Source organism: Zootermopsis nevadensis, unplaced genomic scaffold (assembly GCF_977971745.1).
Source record: "Zootermopsis nevadensis isolate Lab colony 2312 unplaced genomic scaffold, Znev_1.0 Znev_ptg000007l, whole genome shotgun sequence".
In the NCBI taxonomy this organism is placed as follows: Eukaryota; Metazoa; Arthropoda; class Insecta; order Blattodea; family Termopsidae; genus Zootermopsis; species Zootermopsis nevadensis.
In genome coordinates, this window is record NW_028259139.1 from 8,534,790 (window position 1) to 8,558,377 (window position 23,588).

At 35.3% G+C, this 23,588-nt stretch overlaps 1 protein-coding gene across 11 annotated transcripts in view; it reads left to right on the forward strand.

The window, feature by feature from the left end:
• The window catches only part of LOC110829846 (zwei Ig domain protein zig-8), a 520,441-nt gene that overhangs the window by 377,553 nt on the left and 119,300 nt on the right, over positions 1–23,588 (forward strand). The window contains exon 1 of one of the 11 annotated variants that reach the window (XM_087344189.1): positions 9,010–9,095. The exons of the other annotated variants lie outside the window; for them this stretch is intronic. The gene's annotated coding sequence lies outside the window, so the exon portion shown is untranslated. Of the gene's footprint in view, positions 1–9,009; positions 9,096–23,588 lie in introns of those variants that run through there. 11 annotated transcript variants of the gene reach the window in all.

Here is a 23,588-nt window from a genome sequence, read left to right on the forward strand (position 1 = left end):
GTCCCTTTTCTTCCAAACATTGAACGCGCAAATTTCTTCTATCCTTTGTCTTGAAGCAGTCTACAATTTCATTTTCATTATTGAGTAACACCGACGTCGAAAGCTGTTGGATGGTTTTGGTGCTTATGACAGGCGAATAAAAAGTGTGTGTGTTTTGAAAGCGCTACCCTGACACATTGAATCGTTCCACGTGAGATGCAAACGCTGTTTCTAACTCTATTACCACAACTTCCTGCGGATCCTAACGGAGGAACCGGCCTCAGGTTCGGGTTACCACTCTCACAGTATTGGAAACTCATTACAGTAGGAGCTGACGACGCGTTGCGGGCTGACGTTGGAAGAGTTGTGCCTGCCTGCACCTCAGAGACCAGGGTAGTGTGTTGGATACTCGACGGGAATGTCTGCTAGTGAGGAAGCCCTAACGCTGTTAATCCCCAGACGCTCATATAAATAAAGTTCGCGGTACATAACGAAGAACACTTGAAATCGAACATCTATTTCACCCATTTTCGAAAATATGCAACTTAAGATAGTCAGGAGACGACATTTTCAAACACGATTCTTTAAATATTCTACAGTATAACTCATTACAAAATTACTCGTTTAGAATGACCATCAACTCTAATATAGTACGTATAAAAACACGTTTTTATTTAAAAGTGTCCCAAATTAGCGTTTAAAAATTAAAATATTAACTTATATTTGCTTAATCTTAAAAGCCGCTAATCGGTAACACATAATTTTTTTTTTTTGAGTTGTATAGAAGTACATGTACATAGCAGGCCATGGATCAGTGAACAGTCTTTTGTTTCGCTGCATTTAGCAAACACAAATTAAAATTAAATATTATGTAAGAAAGTTAACACCGTTACTTATCTTTATTCAATAAAAGAATAAGATTAAATTGCATGTACCACAATCACATATGTAATCTTATATCGAGATTATGAAAATTGTGTTAATTTGTAGTATAACAGTTTTATGTAAACTTATTATTTAATTAAAATGGGTGTCTTCTGTGTTGTAGCGCCATGTAGTATGATAGAAGTTTACCGACGTTTCGGAAGTCCTAGCTTCCTCCATCATCAGGGCGATCGCCGCCTGTTTGCTTCTACCAAAACCAGAAGACAGCCTTCTTCAGGCTCACCACCGCGAAAACCTAAAATCCACCTTTTTAAATTATATTCTTTATTTTAAAACATGTATATTTTACTAATAAAGAGATCACTGCCCCAGAAATACCACTGTAGAATATCCAGTGGTAAAAATCGGTATTTTTAACGTCAAACCTACGGAAGAATCCATTATTCGCGCGTTTGTAGGAACATATAATTTAGTGCCTACCTTGTAAATCACAGCTGAAGTTGCTATCATCAATAACAAGGCCGGTTAGTACCAAGGTAACAGGCAATTCCCACATCAGCTGTGCATGACTGTAGTTATTTTACAGTAGAAGGAGCTTTGCAGATAAGCCTGCAGAAGTACTGCTTATCAGAGCAACTTAATTGCATTAATACGCCTGTAGGTGTTATGAACTTTAAGTGTATTAGCTATACGTCTCTATATGCATGGTTCTGGCTTCAGAATACCACGCCAAAGCTCAGGCGCTTAAACGATTAACTTCCGTCAGAATATGTCGCTTTTACCTGTCAACGTCATGACTTCAGTGCTTGATTTTCGACTGTGACCGCTCTTAAGGTACAGCCAACGAACACGTTGTCAGAGTTTCTTGCGGTTCGCAGCTATGTCTCTGACCTGGCAATTTATTGGACATAAGATATTCAAACTGTAAATAAAAGAATATAGTTTATGATTAAGCATTAAAGTCTGCAAATTGTAAAATAAAGTTGATATGTTAACGACGAAATTTGGCATAATACTGACTTTAGTTTCAGTTAACTGTTGACATTCATTCTCTGTTTGTTTATTTATTTATGGTTTATTTTGTCAGGCCGCCAGAGTCTCAGATTATATGGTCTCGAAATTTTAATGTATTATCAGTCAGCTGTAAAACGCTGAATACGCAGCTTTGTTGAATAGATTCAGTAATTGTTTTCGCTGTGGTACTCTTTCTGGTGATAAACTGTAGGTTATAAATCATTTAAATTCGTTTCACCGTTGAAATATCACACAGTTGTTACCGTATTCGGTGGTAACATAATTTACGAATGTGATGTGTGCGAAGTAAATATTTGTAGCAGTACGCCTTATGATATCACAAAACGAGTTTGCTGTGATATAAGTGTTAATTATCGAAATTATGCTAGTTTTTTATTTTTATTTTATTTGTAGTGTTCTGTCTGACGACAGGCCCATATATTATGAACAGGATCCTTCCAACCTCTTCAGGTTGTCAGGGACCTGCTCATACATATATACATTCTTGGCAGAGATGATCAGAAGTGGTTTGCCATTGCCTTCTTCTGTGTGTGAGTGGAGTAATTGTTGGGATGCCACGGAGAAACCGGGGAAGCCCCCGGAGGAAAACTCCGTGATGCCTAGACCACGGCCTTGCCCAACACAAGTTATAAATTTGAGCACCACCGGGAATTGCTAGTAAGTGTCATATATTAATTTGTATATTTATGCGTAATTCAAGTCAGCGTTATAATGTATCGAGGAATTTAAATTGCGACCGCAAAGTGTCAGTGATTTGGAGCCAAACTAAATTATTTTCGGCACTTATACGCCAAAACAGCAGTCGCGTGGATATATTTATATCAGTGTCAGCCAAACATGGCTAACACTTCACATTACGTTTTATATAAAATTCATTGAGCAATTAGTTCTAATAATATCCGTCGAAGCATAACTTATTTTCTTCTCCCATATGAAGTCGGTATATTCATATTATTTATTTGTCTTGTATTCATACTGGTTTGAATGTTACTAGAAGGCGTTAGATGATGTTAAAATGTAATAGACTTTTTAGTAGTGTTAAACCATAGTTAAACCACAGTATATTTAATACTAAGTAACCGGAATTTTTAAGATTAATCAAAGAAAGCCTATTACCCCTACTAGTGATCGGGTTAGGATCTAACAGAACGTAGGCTGTCTAAAATACTCAAAGGCTCAAGGTCTCTCATGGAATAAAACATAGAAATGCAAGTTGATATAATGTTAAATTTGCAATTTTAAGTTTAAATTTAAAAACCGCATAATAAAAACCCTGTTTTAGGACGCGATGTAATTGGGAAATATTCCACTTGATATCTCACTAAGATATAATTTAATTTAAACCAATTTATTATGCTTCTCTAAGTAATAAATATTTACAAATTACTCTTCAGTCAACTCTTTGGGGTAATGAATTTGCTGGGGTAAGATACTACGCCATATTAGTGTCAGTCAGCCATCGAATTCCGAATAACGCTGATGGATGAGCGGGAACTTTCCCTCTGTCTACTTGCTGATCCTTTTCGGTGTGTTCGTCGCCTATTTCAATTTTAACTGGATGAAATATATGCATATATCTCCAGAACCAGCTTGTAGGAATTAATACTTCAAGAGATACGATGCAAATTCACAATCTGGCAGAGTGCCAGAATACAGTTTAACGTCGTATTAAATATCGTAATTTTAGATTTTGTTTCTTTCGCTCTTTTCACTTGAAACGTATGAACTCTTCCAACACGACATTTGAACTCGTGTCATTGAATTTGCTACTCCAAAAATTCCTGATCCGTTGCACCAGGGACAAAAATGAGGCAGGACGGTCTAGAAATTTTTTTTTTAGTGGCGGGGCTTCGTCGTTGTAGATTTTAAAATTGATTACATCGAATGTAACCAATGAGTTCCGCAGTAAAATATAATGTACAGAACACGCGCGTCAAGACACTCAGAAGAGCTACAAAGATACTGTAAAAGTCAAAAAGCATAAGAGATTTTTTTGCTGTAGGATTAAAATTTCCTAAATTTTATTTCTGTTTCACTTTGTGCGTTGCTTATTATTAAATTCTATAAGAAAATGGTAAAGAATTCTTAAATAACAATAAGATCGGTCATATAATGAGCAGTGTATTTGCGTTTCCCCCCGATTATCCGCCTAAGTGCCAAAAGTATTTTTTATGTATTGTTACAACCTAATATTTGCGTTTCTGTGTGTTGGCGTTCAAAATTTGTGTTATAAGTAAACTATATTGGATCTTCAAACCCAGGACCATTATCTATACTACTGTGTCATTCTGTATAATGGAAAATCGTTATCTGACATCAGAAAACGTGCTTTGTTGTTATCGTCAGTATTTGGCATTAAAGTTTGCTGTGAGGAATTGTAAATTTAATGAATGACGTCAGAGCATGAAATGTAGCGCGTCTTATGAGCACTTGCCCCGAGGGATGCATGTTAATTGCAATAACAAAAATTAAACTTCATACTGAAAGATTATTCTAGCAAAATCAGTTTCAAGTTTCTACGTAATAACCTGTTTTGTTAAAGGAAGTTACTGAGTAATATATGAACTGTTTGCAGCAGTAGAATTAATTAAGTAACACGAATATGCCTGTCTTCATGCGCTGTTGTGTCATGTAGTCTTGCAGAAATGTGCTGGATGCCATCTCCATCATCAAAGCTATAATATGGAGACACTAAGCACCTCTGAAACGCCAGATGACAGGCTCCTTCATAATTCCCGCCGTGTGAGAACCTTAAATATTTATTTTTAAAATTTTTAATAAATGGCCACGTTTGAATTGCTCTCGTTACAAACTTGAAGATCCATATTCTGTAAGGAAGTGCGATTATTACGCAAGGTCTGGTAAGATCAAGAACTCGTGTTATAAACAAAATGATTTATGTAATAAAGGAAGGAATTTTTCGTTGAATTTTCAGCGGTCATTACACATGTGCAAGTTATTCCGAATGCATTTGTGGAACAATTTTAAGGGCCCAAATTAGACTTTAACAATTTTTAGCGAATTAAATCCAGCAGATACGGGAAGCTTCCCTGTTGTAGGCCTTGCTCCTGTTCCCCGTGTCAAACTGACGGCTCGGATGGCGCCGGTAGGACCGAGAGAGACAAACTGAGACAAACCGCTGACACAAACTTCAGACAGAAGCGAACCCTCGGGCGAAGACCACTTTTTGGTCTTGCTTCTCGCATTTCCAGCTCAGCACAGCCCATTTCCAAGCAGTTGGAGTACCGGGTGGCCACAGAACCGTTCTCAGGCAAACCACTGACAACCTCTGGACGTTACACACGAAGCCAAGATAACATCAGTTCGTGGTTTAATGAAATTGTAGCAGTTCGGTTGACAAGATTACCAAGCTTACTCACTCAGCATCTAGTTGAAAACGACTTTTCGGCAAGCCGCTTTGCCTGCCATCATGTTGCCTCAAAGCATTGTACGAATGGTGATTTATTTCAAATATACTGAAGCATGTCTCACAAAGAAACAAGCTGTTCAAACCGTTTCAAAACGCTGACTTCCGGATCGTTCTCCATTACTGTACCAGTAGGCGGTACCGACCCGGAGTGAGTAAAATAATAAGAGGATTAGTTAAAATATCGAGAGAAAGTAGGTCATAATACTCGAGACTCGTATTCAGGAGGCAAACATTTGGAGCCTGAAACGAAGAGCTTGCTACCTTGGTTGACATTTTCCGTATTATTCGCTTTCCTTCCATAAATATAAATAGGCCGCGACAGTTTCTTCTCATTATTATAATTGTATTCTACTGTAAATTACTTATTAATAAATAATTCTTCGTTTTTTGAGACTTTTTTCAACGTCAGTTAAACAACGCCGAATTATATAGTGAGTGTGAATCATGAATTAGAATGGATGGTCGTCAGAAACTGTATTATATTTCATGGTAGTTGATATTAAAATCACTGTCGCCTAGTTGCCACGTGAAAGGTAACGCAGGCCGATGGTGACTATCGACATGCAATACGTATCATTTAAAATGCAACTCAACAATGATCACGTGATACGGAGAAAAGTGAGATCAATAGCAGGTACATCAACGTGTAATAATAGGTTCCACCCCACCCCGGGTTACACGTTAGTTGCTAGGCCGATGCTCACGCCAGTTACGAAAAATATGTGAAATAGTGAACATAGTTTATTCACGAGCAGATTTGCGAACATTACATAGCATATAAATCGTTTGCATTGTATCCTGACAAGGAAATACCGATTAAGATATCAATGTACCGACTGGTAACAAACTTTTGGCATATATAGCCAACAACATATATAAATGGCTAAAATAATGTTCTGCCACAAATATACGTGAGTTTTTAAATAGTTCACACAATTAAATTTTAAATACATATTCCCACAGCTGAGGTTCCTGAAAATACGTTGCAAATTAATTTAATATTTATAATTCAATATCCAGCAGGTATACTCTGGGTTATAAACATTTTCAGCCGACAGAAACCTATTATATTCATTCATTATTTTTCTTTTGGAATTATCGTAAATTAGAACGTTATTCTGTTCATCGAAATTAACCGTTTAAAAACCAGTGGTAACTATATGTACTACCTACCTTAAAAGTTAGTAATTCTACATGTTAATACTATTACTACTTCATAATTATGTAAATAACTAAATTCACAGCAAACCTGACTCCATCTGAGCGTAATAGTGGCATTATATCCTTGTGAAATGCATGGTATCACATTTAATTGGAACAATATATCTTAAAATGCGTATAGATGTGTACTATTTACGGAGTTAGAAATTGTAATTATTGAAACTGGACGTGTGAGTCGCTGAAGTGTGCTACACCTCTAGGTTTCGAACCTGTAATAGAAGGCCTTCTGCTGTTTACCATATCCACAATAATTTTGGGGCCCTCCCAGACTCCTAACCAGCTGATATCGAGGAAAAAGCAACTGTATTTTGAAGCTAATCACTCAGTTATATCCGATGCTGAGGTTTTGTAAGTTTAAAGCCTTATCTCCGCCTACCCTCGTAACAATTTATGGCCCAGATACATCTTTACTATTAGAATTTTCAGTAATACCAATATCTACAGATTATTTAAAATATCAAAATGATATAATCACTCATAATAACTTAATTATTATATAATTTTTTTAACTGCGGTTTATTTACGCTAACCTACATTGGCTTTTCCGACTACTTCCCGACGTAGAAGTCTTGGTTTCATTTAATTTTACGTAGCTCAGAGTTGCTGTTTGAGGCTTCGCTAAATCCCATTGTTTATGTACCTAGAACATCATGAAAGGGCTGTAACACGAAGACAATGTTTTATTCAAGCGAAAGCCTTAGGCTGTGTGACCTTTACTAACAGGAATGTCTTTAGAATATCTCTTCGACATTCCACAGTGCCTTGATCTTCGCTAGACGATCCCGCCAAAGGATGCTGCAAGGAGTATCATCTTGAAGGAGGCGCCTCATACACGTTTCTGAGTCAAGGGTCAAAAACTCTCCTGAATTCAAACCGAGAATAAGTTTTCTGAATAGATAACATAGCCGTGCCTTTAGTATAAAATTCTGCAGTATATGTGAACGTTTGTGCAATGCAGAGCGATGTTTGGTTACATTGATTATTATTGGTTATTGGTCGTTTGTACCACATCGTTAACAGAAGAATTTATACGTCCAGTTATTTGGGCCTCCACTTCTGATTTTTTTAGAGATAAAAAAACTGAAAAGATGTTATGGACTAAAATATATGTGTTGATATGTATATTTATTTATCTCTGCGTATAGACTAGTTCCAGAGCTCGCCAAACCATCTCTCCAGTGGATGTCAGAGTTTTCCCTCCGAGGTTAGACGTACAGGAGCGTGAAGCTAGTGGAAAACTTGGTCTCTTTATTTCCACACGTGTGTTCGTCTTAATGTTGTACAAAATCATCTTCAACAACTTATATTAAGAGACTTATAATAATAAAATGTAAACCAAAAATTAAAATGATCTGTAAGATTATTTAGTCTGCTTTTATCATACCGAATTTTATCCATATCGGTCCCGTCCTCTGGACACTTACCTGTGGACAACCGGACAGACAAGACGAACAAGACGATACTCTACTTTGGTAAAAGTAAATTCTTTTCTTTAGAGAATGATGTGACAATATGTCGTAAGTTTAAGAATGGTCTTCAGAATGTCATTATGATATTCGAATTTGGTCCATTTTATGTTCCGGAGCTACTGGTTTTAAAGAAAATGGGAACATGTGAATGGATTTTATGAGATTAGTGCGTCAGTTTCCCTGGAGACGGCGCGCTCTCCCATTACCTGCTTACACAGCCAGATGTTAGCGCTTCAGCTCGGGTTGTGTGTCCCAGGGGACCGACTTAACAGTCCCTACCTCCGCCTTCAGTCTCCACTCACTTCTCCAGGAGGAAAAGACAAACGAAATTGGACTAAAAACTTATATGTGCAGCTAGAAATGTACTCGTGTTTCATCTTTTTCCAGCGTCTTGCAACATGGCTGACCCTGTTGTAAAATAGGCGCGGGAAAGTTCATGCCCGCAGGGGCGTTCGTCTAGAATAAGCATATGGGGGTTTTCTTTTTTGTTTGTTCCCAGTTCGTTCACTTCTTTCATCTTATTTGTAAATTCAAAATTTCTTTATACTTTCTTTTGATACAGTCTACGATACTCACTCATCCCCTCTTCCCTATTTACATCCAACCAGGCCTTTTCCTCCAGCTTTACAAATTTTCCCTTCTTGCCTAGGGAAGCATTATTTATCCTTTCATCCTGTCTACTAAACCCGATCACATGCTATTTTCCGTTCTTTTTTTTTCCCCTTTGGACATGTCGAATCGGACTTGTAGTTACATTGAGCTCCGCATATATGTGGGGTGGCAGCACAGTGGTCGGTGCATCCCCATCCATATGTTGACATCGTTTGCGCATGACCGTGTTATATACCAGAGGTCACATCCTGCAAAATGAAAAGACTTGTTACTTACGTCCGTTATGACTGAGACCGCAAATACCTCTGAAACGTCTGTGAACTTTTACGAAACTACACGAAGAGAGACATGTTAAGCATATCTTTTTGTGTTCGGAATAGATCTGAGTGACATTTGATCTGAGGTGATGTTTCTGGATATATTTTAGAGTGTAATTTAGTCTCCTATCACAGCTTCAGAGAAACGTAAGTAACTCACTTGAATATGTAGGATGTCCAATTAGAGATGTCAATACGCACACTTCCTTGGCAACCAGGCGGATGTAAAGATCCAGGAAACTCAGTGTGAAGTTAGAACAAGTTTGAGCAGTGTAGGATACAAGAAGAACAAATAAAACGAATCATTAGCCAGCTGCAGTCTTAAAGGTGTTGTTATCCAGTTAGTTGGGGTCTACACACGAGTGCCTGGCTGGCTGCAGTCGACAAACGATGCGTTATATCTGATCACCTCCTAAAGTCCTTTTATTTTAAGAATTCGGAGTGGAAGCGGTTAACTTTGACGTTGTGGGTTTTTCTACTCAAATAACAGGTGTCAACAGAAATTAAAATTTACAGTCTACGAAAACTAACATTGTAATATGGGTACGGAGTGGCTGTCATAAGGAATATTGTGTTTTTATACACTCCGCCAGTATTTGCGCGTGTAAGCAGACACCTAGATAACGCTGCATGGTTGAAAATGGAATTATTGCATGTGAACCTTTGCTATAGTGAGTCATTCCGGAAGGAAGTTTTTAAGCAACAATTGCCCTCTTGAAACTATAAAGCGAGAAACTTTTCCCATAATGTTAAAACGATAAAACCGTTGTTACTAATAGTTCTGAGTTTATCTGGGAAAAAAAACTCATTTCCGTGCGCTAGAAGCAAGTTTATGAAGTTATAAATAGTTACGGATAATTTTAGAAGTGAATATCGACCTGCTCGTAGCTCAAAATAATTTCTAACACAAACTCAAGAATTCTGATAACAATAGCACTAGTTCGACATTATATCGTATACACTGCAGGCTACTATGTTTTATTAAACCTCTGTACAAGGCTTAATAATGTTCTTATTTAAGTAATTACACGCAGCAAAGTTTTCCTTCGTCACACAATTAGTCAGAAATGTCCTCGCCTTTTATGGAACTCGTAGGCTCATCAACGTCGTGAATAGAGCCAACTATTGGCAATTATCTAGAGTCACATGACTCTAGTCCACAACACTATTTCTTTAACCTCCATTTTAACACCAAATTATAGGTATTACGTAAGAACTAAATGAAAGTCTTGCGGTCAAGTGGGAAATTACAAAAGTTTGAGATTAGTCGATCGCCCTGATAATAGAGGAAGAAAATATCTTCGAAACGTCGATAAATTTTTACCATGCTCTATGTAGCAACAACCCAGAAGACATCTTCATAGTTTCTGCACACTTTCAGCGTCAGAGTCGGTTACCTTTACCACTTGAATTACTCTGACCTGAATGGGATCCCTGTTGATTTGTATTAAATTAATTTATTTAAGTGTTTGCCAATAGCAAGAAGCCAATAACAAGCAAACACTGATAATACATACAATAATAATAATAAAATAGTATTGAAAAATATTACACAAATAGATTAACTAAATATATACATGTACAGTATTAAATATAACAGTCAAATACAGGCAAACCCAAAATACTATAAACATTATTATACCCAAAGAATAAATAAATGAAGAAATATAAATTAAAGCAAATAATCCATCTAGGAAAACACTAATGATTTTGGCTTTAACTCCCTTGCCCATATTTCAGTATTACTTCAATGAGTCCGTAAATATTTGCAACGAAGCTTGATTTATGTCTGCGCATTAATATTGGTTATTGACAGATGTTTATTACATAACATTTCTTCAGTTCAGTATATTTTTGTCTTAAGCTAACGTGTTTAAAGTGACATTTATTTTTTTAATTTATTCCGCGTACTTTCTTGGCACCGACGTGGGTAAATAAATCAAATGGAACAGTCGTATGACATGAAGAATTAAATAGTTCCACCTTTCGTAACGTAGCCAAAACAAGCTTGTGGATTATAGATAATATTTAACACTGTACATAATTTCTCGGTTATGTTAGTGGCTATTTAGAATCAAGAACAGTTTTTTGTCGCATCTAGAAAGAATTTTATTTAAAATTAAGATAAACATGCATGTAGGAATATGTATATCTGACTTACCAATAAGAAATTAAGTTATTGTGGGCTGTGGGATAAGTTGTCGTAACTTAACAGAATTAAAAATAAGTAGAAACAAATTAAATTTATTTTAAATCTTATTTAAAATTCCTGATCACCAAATGATTCGATTGCATACCTCAGAGACATTGACAGAAACAGACTTGGTAGGTGTGTTTTTAGTACAAATTAAACGCAAAAAAAAAGGAATTTAGTATAAATCATAGACAGATCGATTATGAATACAGAGTATGGAGTTTGTACAGTGTTATAAGTCGAATTCATGAAACGTAATGTTATTATTATTATTTTAGGCAATTTATAAACTTATGTCAGCTGCAAGAATGCAAACTTGAAATATTGTGCATGAGGAAATGGAAGGTGGTGTGAAGTAAAGTGGTCGTGGCTTATTTTAATATATTTTACCTGTATTTTCCTGTAATAACTTAATAAGACTTCTAAAATGTTTATTGAAGGTAGCCCGTGCCTCGTCCGAGATTTGTACAGCGTGCCTTCGGATTAAAAATCAAGAGCACTTCTGTACTCGCTCCTGCTTAACCCTTTAAAGGTTAATGAACAGCTGTTTTGTTGTCATTTCCACATAGGCCTACTGTACACATAGCATTGATTACTGTGATCCAGAAAGTTTTTAATCATTGTGTAAAGAAGACATCGTAACAAGTGATAAGCTAGCGATAATTTGCAATAATCTAAACATAGATTTTGATGTTTTCTGTAACCTTTGGCTTTGAACACTAACATTCTGAACATCGTTGCACATCATTCTCTTTGGATTTCAGCGTTCTGTTAACGGAGAAATGGGGACAGAACCATATATTTGAATTTAATGAGGTGTTGAGAACGTCTATAATTATTGTACATGGTTCAATAACGTTACTGACTTTAGGGACCACCCCAAGGTCCTCACATTACATTTGTTACATCTGTCTCCATCGCAAGTGAATGAACATTTGGGTTATGTTTCTAAAACAATAATATTTCATTTTATAGTGCAGTGATGCAGTATTTGAACTTTAGGTAATATTTAAACGCTCCCTCTTAAGATAGAACAACAAAATATATACCAGTGCCATTTCTTCGCCTTTCTGATAATAAGTTAAAAATCACATGCATATGTTAAATGTACATTACCTGTATAGCTAATACATTTTGGTAGCTAACTTTTATTTTCAAGTTATTAACACTTAATGATATATTATAAAGCCAATGATTTTGATAGTAGAACTTCCAGGACTGATTGAAATTGTTAGAAAATTCATGTAGGCCGAAATTTCAAGTCGATACTATGCGACAGTTGGTATATTACTGCAGTCATTTCAGATATGTAATAATATTCAATATATGATAATATTATTTTACTATTGTTTCAGTCATTCGTTATTGAATTAATTTGACGTTAGAATTTAATTTCTGCCATCCATAACACTTCTAGGAATTCGAATGTCTCCAGCGTTACGTCAGGTGAATAAATGGTACTGACCGTGGAGCGGAAACCGAAGCTGACAGCCTTGTCTAACCAGACAAATGAATTGAATTTTAGCAGCACCATTTTTTTTAAATCTCTCTGCGGTGGGCGAGAGTTTGATTCAATGTAAGGGATGTATTTTCCTGATACACACCATTTACATGCCATCTGAAACCCACCCAGTCCCCTGTCCAGTGGGTACCTGGTAACAATTTTTTGTGTTAAAACGTGATGCTGAGTGCATCTGATGTCGAGGTTAAGAAATCTTTGAGCGTTTTCACCGGGTGCATAATTATGGAGTCAATGCGGTATACAAGCCGAACTACTGAAAGTAAATTCTTCTTATTTTTCTTGGTATAGAAAGTTATCGACAGAGATTTTCTTTATGTAGTCAGAAAATCAGTGATTCATTAGAGTGGTCTCCAACCTGGGGTACGCGTACCCCAGGGGGTACTCGGAAGACATCTTAAGGGGTACGTGAAATTTAAAAAAAATATTATTTTATGATAAACACTGAATAATCAGTAATGTAATTTATTTAATTTATTTTAGATGTAGATTATATACTACGTATAACTTGAATTATACACCAACAACTTTGGGGGTACAAAGTTGAAGAGAAATTATATCTGGGGGTACGCGAACAAAAAAGGTTGAATACCACTGCATTAGACTACAAGGACAGGTGTTTAACCTCGCCCTCAGTGCATCGTAAATATTTAACCGTGTTTTGCATGTATATAGCGATTACCACATTCAGTGAGACATTCGAAGTGGTAATTCGGTACCGGTTAACCGTCGCTGGCAATGTGTAAAGTGGAAGCAGATTTCAGTAAGCAAGAGCGATTAGTGTGTTAGTAAATTAGTTACACTTAACAGTCCAATTCTATTAATATCGATAGCAGCTGTCATTGAGTCATGTTATGTGTCTCCTAGTAAAAGTTTCGTGTATGTTATATTTCAGCACGAATATCAACTGATTGAATATATGTCACAAGTTATTAACTTACGTTATTTAATATGATGAAACATACATAAGCAAAGTATTGTTGATATGATTTTGTTATCAGTATGTTTTGGGAGACAGAATAGGAAGATTCTGGGATAATTTTTACAGTTTTCTGTGGCATTATAAATAATCCATTAGGATTCAGTGATAACGAGGTATTTTAATTTGTAGGGACGAGAAATTTACTATACTCTATCTTGATAAGTAAAATTATATTCATATAATTAAGGAATGCAATACTCCTGCTTCTCCGTTATTTATCTGTGAATTTAAAGTACAGTTATTATTTCATAAATTCCTAATGGGCAGAAATTAAAGTTGTCCCTGCCTCCACTCTATGAAAGCGCATTGGGTAGTGGAGGTTTAGCTCCATTATTTCGTGGCCTTAGAAGTAGATGGTGGTAGGTGGTCAGCTTCGACCCCTGTCCCCTTAAGGCCGGGAGAAAAAACTGAGTATTTATTTAATAAACATTATTCTGGTGTATATTTATACATGTAAAATTTGTAGACTGTGTGTAACATAGTCTGAATATTTGACGTTGACCGTCAATTCTGGGGTATGTATCGGTAAGGTTTCTCTCATATTCTTCTTATGATATTGGGTGATACTGTGGAGTTTAATGTCTCTCTCTCTACTAGCATAATACTATTTACGTGAAACCTTAAAATAGTTCACTTTTCTCATTTGTGCATTTTCATCAAGTTTCATGTAATGTATGTTTCCCTGCGTTGAACAAAACGAAATTAAACTCTGTCGTTTTTGAAACCATATCCCATACGTGTAATTTAAATAAGTAAAGTTTTCGTTGTTTTAATTTATTTATATTTAATTTAAAATATGAAACTCGGTTAATACATTTCGTAGAGAATATTAAATTAATAAAACCATTATATCTTAGATTAATTAATGTATAATTAAATTCATAACTAATTACCTCCATTCAGCAGATTATATCTTGTGAAGCTGATAGTCGTTTTGGTTGTCAGTAAGCTACCTGCCTTGTATAAAATGCGAAGCAAGTTTTAATAACTACGAAAATGCAATTTCTGCCTGGTACGAAATGATACAGAATTAACCTCAATGTATATTTGGTATTCAGCGACAGTTGGGAGGAGCTTCTAGTCCTATGATTTATGGTTTGCAGTGACGGTAATGACCCTCTATAATTACACTAATAGCCCCTCTGTAATTGCAATAATTGGCTCTATCAGGCGTACCAACTGTACCTAGGAAATGTCTATGTTGCGAAGCCCCTTCGATTTGTAGGGATCCCTTTCTTACGTAGTCAACCGTTATGTTCCACGAAAGTGGAAAACAGTGCATAATAGTTTCCATAATTTCGTAGGAAATACCACAAAAAATTATCAGTAATATTTAGTAGCGAATTAATATATCTTTAATTTTTCAACTAAATTCAGACTAATGCCTTGTCGCAAATGAGGCCGAAAGAAATTACAGGCTGATCGGATCACATAAATTCTCTTTGACATTGGTAGTTTAATGTACTGTAAAGGCAGGTTATCTCGGTAGTCAAGTTAGGTACGAGGGTCGAGATAGAATATTTCTTTATGAGTGTGGTAGGAATCATTTCCTCATCTCCGATTCTTCAACCATCTGCTCACAGTATAACGTGCTGTGACACACGTCAGTAATAGTAACCACTGTTACAAGGAGGTTAAAAGAATAAATTCACTGTAAATAAGAGGATGTAGATCATTAATAATAGCTCTACACTCAAGTGATATTTTCTTAACACCAAGTTCAATGCCTGCTCCTGCAACCTTGACGCTGCAGAACAGACAGAGTGGCTACTAGTAAGTTAACTTTCAAGATAAATTTCGCGTGTAATAAGTGCTGCTCTGAAATTTGCCGTTACCCACAGATCGAGACTAGCTCTCTTCAAAGGATCCAACTGAATACATTTTTCTGCATCAAGGAACGTACTTCCAAAATTCGTCACAAGAATTATCCAGTGATTTCTGTGTTACTCGATGGAAAAAGTGAACCGCTGTTTGCTGTGGTTCAAATCGGGCATTCATTGGAAGCGTTCTGATGGACAGATAGTCAAACAAACCGAGTAAATAGCACTTTTAAAACAGATTTGACTTCGTAGTTAATTCAGAAGGAAATGAGATGGTATTATTCTGTTTGTATTTCGTTGTAAAATAATTGCAAAGCGTGTGCTACGTTACAAATTGTTCTTCTTCTTATTTTTACAACGAAAAAAATTTTTGCGCCTAATTTATTTGCATTTATTCAGAGTTCTATATCCTATGCATTCGACTATACCATATCCAATTGTAGTTCTGTACTACACGCAAATACCTTTATAAGGTCCCTAAAACTTGCATAGATGAAAATATCTCGTTTTCCTGCTATATGGCTCCACACTCTATAGGCCTATTACATATGAGAAAATATAACTTAGTAACATGCTTATTTTTATTAATATTCGAATTCGCGAGTTGTAGGCCTGCTGAATATTTTCACGGTTTTCTCACCCCTGTTCTAGGTTGTTCGTTTTTCTTTACGGTAAAAACTACCGCTTAATATAACAGGCTCACACTTGCATGACCATGGCTCACTAGAGGTTCCCTAATATCGTCTTTTATCGATTAAGCCGTTGGTATAATTATTTTGGTTTAGCAACACTGTGTTTTTGCATGAAAGTTCCTGGAAGCAGTAGAACTCTGTTTACTGAAACTTTAGAGCACACTTGAAACAGTAGATCATAGGAAATTGAATGGGGTGAGGTCCTTGGTGTAGCTCAAATAGCCTTGTATCTAACCGTAAGCTTTAATATTAAGATCACTGATGTTTGTGGAGAAATGTATGATAATATCTGATATGCAAATCAGATTGCGTTTTATTCAATGAATTTTGTGCTTTTCTTAACTATCTTCTGTTTCAATTCTCAAGTTATCACTATGTTATCCAGGCAAAATAAATGTTAAATTTACTATTTTATTTTGATATACTCTTCAAAAGTACAAATTATGTTAGGAATTTAATCTAGCTCTTTTGCGAAACTTGTGACACTCATATGCCTGCTTGACATTAAACCTTCGAAGCCAAAGCTCGTTTATATATTATTTAATAATTCAGTCCGTACCGCAAAGAAAACACCTCACATCTCCATTACAAAGACCATTTTATTAACGCTGTTAAGGGAAATAGTCGATGTTTATTCTACGAATCATATGAAGCTCACAGATAAAAAATCCAGACTTATTGGTTGTTAAAGCAGGTGGTACATATAATTACCACTGGACTTTACAGGTTTTGTCTTTAAAGTTCTCATTGATTTATCCCTCCAGATCATTCGATATCGTTATCCAGCTCTGAATGTTACACGAATATCACTGGCTGGGAAGTAGCGATATTGTAATGTTGTTTATACGGGAAATAAATAAAATATCGGGTAAAATTACCCCTGAAAATGTAATTAGGGACAGGACAAACGCACTATGACTAAGATGCGTCTTTAGAGTAAAATTCTTACATCTCACCCTTCCTCTATCTTAATGCTTTCGTAGACAATCTGTGACTTAAAATTCAGCACGGAATGTCTTCCAAAGCCAATTTATACTCTTCTTTCTATACCCCGGGGGTACTCCATGCCTGGAAGAGAGATGCTAATAGTGCGAAAGGCTTGCCATGCAGATAAGCTCCTATAATAAAAAGTTGTTAATTAAAAAGAATGAGTAACTTCTCTTGCATATCCAGTACCATCCTAAGAACGAATTTTCTTATTCAGAAAAAGTATCAGTATCTTTGAGAATACGTGGTGTTTCTTAATACGAGTGAAAATATGTTCTTCTAGCATCTGGAAGGAAACTAAGCCTATTTGTGGTTTCTGGTAATCGGATTATATATAAACTGTAATGAAAATGAAGCTGTCTTCTGGCATCTCGCACTGTGTAGCTTCCTAGAAGTTGGCCGACGTTTCAGAGGTTATTACTGCCTCCATCATCGGGGTCATGAGATATTCTAGCCTCTTAGATTATTTTATGTGCTTTTATATTTTTTGTGGATTTTGTGGTTTGTGTGTTTGTTACATGACTTCTGCTATAATGCCGAATAAGTCGTAAGTCTATCACTTTTTTCATTGATCTGTGAATTAAAGAGAACATTGACACCCACTGCATGTGAACATTAGGGTCATGGGTGCGAATTCCGATTGTAGCATTGAATCATTTAGAAACTGATATAATTTTAAGCGTCATGTTTAATGGGGAATTTAAACACCAACAGAACGTCTCACGTCATCTTCTTTAATGCAGTGCATCGTTTTTTTCAAATACCCTGCGCAGTTGACTCGTTACTAACTCAGCAGCGGAATATTTATTGAAACAGAATAATATAACTATAAAGTTTGTATAATGTAATGGTAGTTTAAGTATAAGTGAATATCTGCATTGATCATTCGGTATTTTATTATTTATCTCTGAGGTACAGCTGCTTTTAGTAGGTTATGCATATACATTTCATTACGTTATTATCAACAGTTTATTTAAAATAGAAAAGCTCATGAGATTTTTTTAAAATAATTTTGCATTTAATTTGTCAAACTGGAGTTAAAACATGTTTTAGCTCTGTGGTGTTCTTTTGAATTGTCTCTATATGCTTTGGGTCGTTCTGAAAAGCTAATTTTCGAGTTGGCCATTCTTTTAATCCTTTCGTAGCGCGAGGACATTTAAATAATATCTAAAGTCCAGTTCGTACGTCAAAGAAAACACTACTTCTCGATCAGTTGGTTAAAGTTGTTTAGGGAAATAATTTTCTGTTTATTCTGGGAATCTAACGAAACCCCCCTCCCCCCCCCCAAAAAAAAAAAAACTCAGCGAGCGAAATGCAGTCTTTGTATGTTAAAATGTGTGGTACATGTGATAAACACTGCTTTGAGCAGTGAAGGTGTTTAAACCCTTTGCCTTGTCATATTCGCTTCCATTAACCAAATACATATTTTATTTCTGAAGTTCATTTTCTCTTTTTACCTAGTCTTTTTTTATAGTCAACTATGATTTAACTCGTGTAAATATGTTTACGTATGTTTATTTTAATTTTTACTCCTGTGTAGCCTAGTATATTCATTTGCACTTTTTACATATTGTAATTTCATCTGGTTCATATTTATTAAATTTGTGTTCTTATTAAACCAGTACTTCACATTCATACAGAAAATTCGGTGACAGATATAGTGCTTCTTTGGAGCTTTGAGTTGGCAGCCCTATCGCTGTATCTTACTTCCGTGAGGTTGGTCACTTATGGTTCGGAAATTTGATGACTCATTCACTTCATACCTGAGAACAGTAAACATGAGTAGTGAAATATTGCTTATCCTGGAGACCATGTTCCTGGCAAATACAACGGCTGGAAAGACCGAATTTTGTGGAAAAGTAAAAATTCTGTTTTTTAATAGACTGTTATAAAAAGTGTCACAAAAATATTTGGCTGCAGTAGCAAAATAGTCTATGAACCGGTTTCATATTCCATTACTGTATTTAATAGAACAAATGAGTACGTTTTAATGTTGAAACCACTGATTAGTTTCTTGTGTACACAATTAAAGACTGCTTATACTAGGAACTAAACACAGCCGATGTCAAAACCGAATACAAATGGAAAAATAGCTAGTACTTAAAATACACGTTTGGCAAGAGAACTCTTACCGAGAAGCTGATGTATTTTGTATCATAAATAGTTCATAACATATTCCATTGTTTTAAATTCTTTGTTATTTTACATGAAACATGGTAGTATACATAAATTTGTCAGTGCTTTTTTGTTAAAGTTGTCCTTATGCGTGTTTAGGGTTTGTGAAAAGATTAATTGGCCATTTAATATTATCTTTTATTTTTATAGGTTATTCAATTCAATTAATTTATTTAAGTGCTTGACAACAGCCAGGTAAGGCCAATAACAGTCAAGCACTGTACAACATTACAAGATGAAATATAATACAATGATTACATTCATTTTAATAATAATAAAAGTAAAACATTACAAATACACAACAACAAACAAATGAAACTAAATATAAAAATGTATCATATTATTAATAATAATAATAATAATTGAATTCAATTCCTTTATTGAGTGATAATTCAAAAGAAAATGGGCTAATTAATATGCCTAAGTAATATAATAATTCAATTAATTAATACTAAAAGAACAATGAACAATAAAATCTAGACAAAATTTACAAGATTAAATACCATAAAATATGGTCAAAATAAAGAATTTTGAATAATAATAATAATAATAGTAATAATTCAATTAATTTATTTACGTGTTTACCAACAGCAAGAAGCCAATAACACGCAAACACTGATAATATATACAATAATAATGAAATAATAAAGAAAAGTATTACAAAAAGAGATTAATTAAACTTATACATGTACAGTATTAAATATAACAGCCAATTACAGGGAAGCCCAAGAAAGAAACAATATTAACACAAAGAAAAATAAATGAAGAAATATAAATAGAAACAAATAATCCACCTAGGGAACACTAATATAATTGTAAAACGTTAAAGAAATACAAAAAACAGATAACCAAGCTAGGTCATCTATCAAGACACATATCTAGATCTTTCCCTTATTGAGAACGTGCCCTCAAGGGAGACAATGCTTATTCTAAATAAAATAAATTAATTTTAGGCGTCTTAGTTGGTTAATTTGGCATAAGTGACGTGTTATCACATGCCTTCACATATTTGGTGTCTATATTATTTTGCAGTTCGTAATTCAGATTGTGAATAAACTGAATACTTTTTACTTTTGAGTGCGCAAGTGCAGATTATTTCTCAGTCTTAGCTAGAATTGGTACTTTGTTGTGGTGAATCATTTGTCACTGCCATAGTGGCGTTCAGGTCGTTAGTGCACGGCCTCCTGGAACATCCAGTGGCTGATTGAAGACAAATTGCAGGCTACGGTATTGTTTAAACCACGCGTATTGCTTCCCACAGTTTCAAAATTGCACAATAATACGCTCGATTTTCTCTTATTCAATCAGAAAATCAAGTCTCATGCTGAAAAGTGAAGCTAAAATAACAACTTTTGAAGGAATTGAAAGGAAAACAGTAAATTCTAGTAAGAACTATAAATTAATTATATTATTTAGTGGCAGTGCAAAGTTAATTTATAGCAGTGAAATATGGACAATTACAGAGATGAAAGTCAGATATGGACATTCTCGGTACATCTGTGGTTTTCTTGTCTTCGCTTGTGTATCTAAAATTATGGTTGAAGATACAAGAGATGATCTACAGACTTGTAACTAAAATTACTCTGAAATGTATAAATCAATGTTCCTCGCATACACAACGAATGTATCGAAACAGTTGACCCAAGACAGGCACACAAGAAAACAAATAATTGGTAGATGAAAGGTGAGATGGTCAATGCAAATTTTGGTTGTTGGAACAGATTTAAACCTTATCCTTGAACTTTCATGAAGATTTTGTTGTTTTGTGTTAAGAATTATTATATAGCGCCTTAGAATTGGACTAAATATTTTGTAAGAAATTTTAACTCCGTCAAGATAGAGACAAACGATGGTTGGAATATGGTTGTCTTCTGAGATGTAGCGCCGTGCAGTCTGATAGAAGTTTACCGGCGTTACAGAGGTACTTGCTGCTTCCATTATCAGGGCGATGATGTAGCAAAGAAAGAGAACTCGTTGCGGGTGAAGAATAATTTCGAAAAGTATCTTAGAAGTACAGGATGTGAAATTATACCCTGGACTTTGTTTTGGCTCAAATGGAGGGCTTTTGTGAACGTTTGTTTTACAAAAAATCTCAACATTTTGTGAACGGCTGAGCAACTTTAAACATTTTCACGACAAACCTGACGGGATGAAGTAGTTAGTCAGTTACAATTTTTTGTTTGTTTGTCGCTTGGTTAACTGGTTATTGTTCTTGGCCATGAAGTTAAGACATGACTGTAACACTTTTGAAACATTGGTTGTACATTTTATGGTTTGTCCAAAATTAATATTGAAATAGAACGGACTCTTACTTTTAGATTTACAACAATCTTTAAAAAACCTATGAACACCACTGACCTAATTTTGTTTGAAACCTAATCATCTGGCAACAAAGCGATTCATACGAAAATTACCATTTATTATTAACTTTCTACAGATGTTTGTTGTGAGAATAGTCGAAATTCATAACGATTCTGTAATAAGTTCTTGTACAATCTGCATGTATGAGGTCTACTTTCGCAAAGCTTAACAAGCCATGGAAGCCATTGTATCCGGAGAAGGGGGGGGGGGGCGGGTGAGGGTTTGCTTATGCGGAAATTATATCATTGTTTGAAACTGGAATTCAAGAGCTTTATAAATGGAGTATGGCGTTGTTTGTATCAGGCAAAGCAGTTTGAAACTGTTGCCATAACAATTAATACGGCTTCTAATCTCTATTTAATACCACAGAGAGGAATAAAATTTATGAACTAAGCAATGGAAGGCAGAGATCTTGCCTGTACAGTCTGATCAGAAATCATTTGCATTTCGTCCATAAATTTGATCCATCCCGGACCCTTTCCTTCCCAACCTCCTCCTCTTACTACCACCACCACCACTGCCTACTACAACGTATTCTCGCGTGTCTTTTCTTAGTCCTGATGATGGCAGCAATAATACCTTTTGTAACGTCTGTCAGTATGTACCATACTATACGGTTCTACATCCTAGACAACAGCCATCTTCATACTTTGTTCGTATTTTGTTAAAAGTATAAAGAAATATTTTGTGTAGAGTTGTAGACGTTATGGGCTCCATATATTATGTTAGACTGCATATGTACGATGGTCTAAATTAAGCGATAAAACTTAATTCGAGTAAAAAATGTAATATTAGATACCTGTTTCTATGCACCACGCTATAAAGGCGACTAATGAAGGATCCTCCATGTATTCTAGTCCTCTTAATAAAGTTGAAAGGTAAATTGCACACGCCGGCCGCTTTACATGCGAAATGAGAAAGTTCTTCTCATCTGCTCTGAATTGTAATTGTGTACTGTAGTAAATCTGTTTTTGACGGAATCATAATGGACAGTCAGCAGAATAGGCTCGTACGCTCAGCATTATCACCGAGTGGTTCTCGTTTCAATCAGCCTTCCTTTGTTTCATATTTTTGTTACTTTGTTTCTCATTTGCCACTTATTTTGTTCATACCAGTGATTAAATATTTGCCGTTTTGACTGTAATGTTCACTCCGTTATATTCTAGGAAGCAAAGTACGAAACACAATTATGCGAAAAGGAACCGCTTCAATCTTCAGATGTTTCCATTTATTAGATGTGATTATATTTTATTATCTCGTAAACAGATTGTTTGCCAATGAAGATATTGTTAATTATCGTACGTGCTTCAACATCTATTTTTTTTATTCTTATTATATGAATTAATTTGTTTTACCACTGATGATGACCTCTTGAGGTCGAAACGCGTTTGGCATTAGTGTCCTTCAAAGTGTAAACAGTTTTGTTTGAATGCATGTTTTATATTCCAATACACTACACGGTATCCAAGGTTTAAGGTTATTAACTCTTCGTTATTCCAACATAGCGTATTTATTAGTTTCATGTGATTAAAAAACACTAATTATTTCTTTGACCGGCATTAAAAACTTGGTCATTTTAATGCAGAAGCTAATTTTGATATATAATTACATCAGATTCGTCTTCAAAGCGATAATCCTCTTGACGTCCAGATATCTTTTACTAAGCTAGATTAATTTATTTATTTATTGAGTACTCAATCATGGACCTGCTGACATAAATGTTATTCTTATTGACTTTGATCTGTCTTTATTAAACTAGAACACCCACGTCACTGTAGCAGGCTGTGACAGGTACTGATGGCTTTGCGTGGACACCGGAACACAAACATAGCTGTGAACCCAAAGTCGTTCACAACCATGACGACAGCACCGGTCTCTTAAGACGAGAAGCGTAGCTAATTGGGCCGACT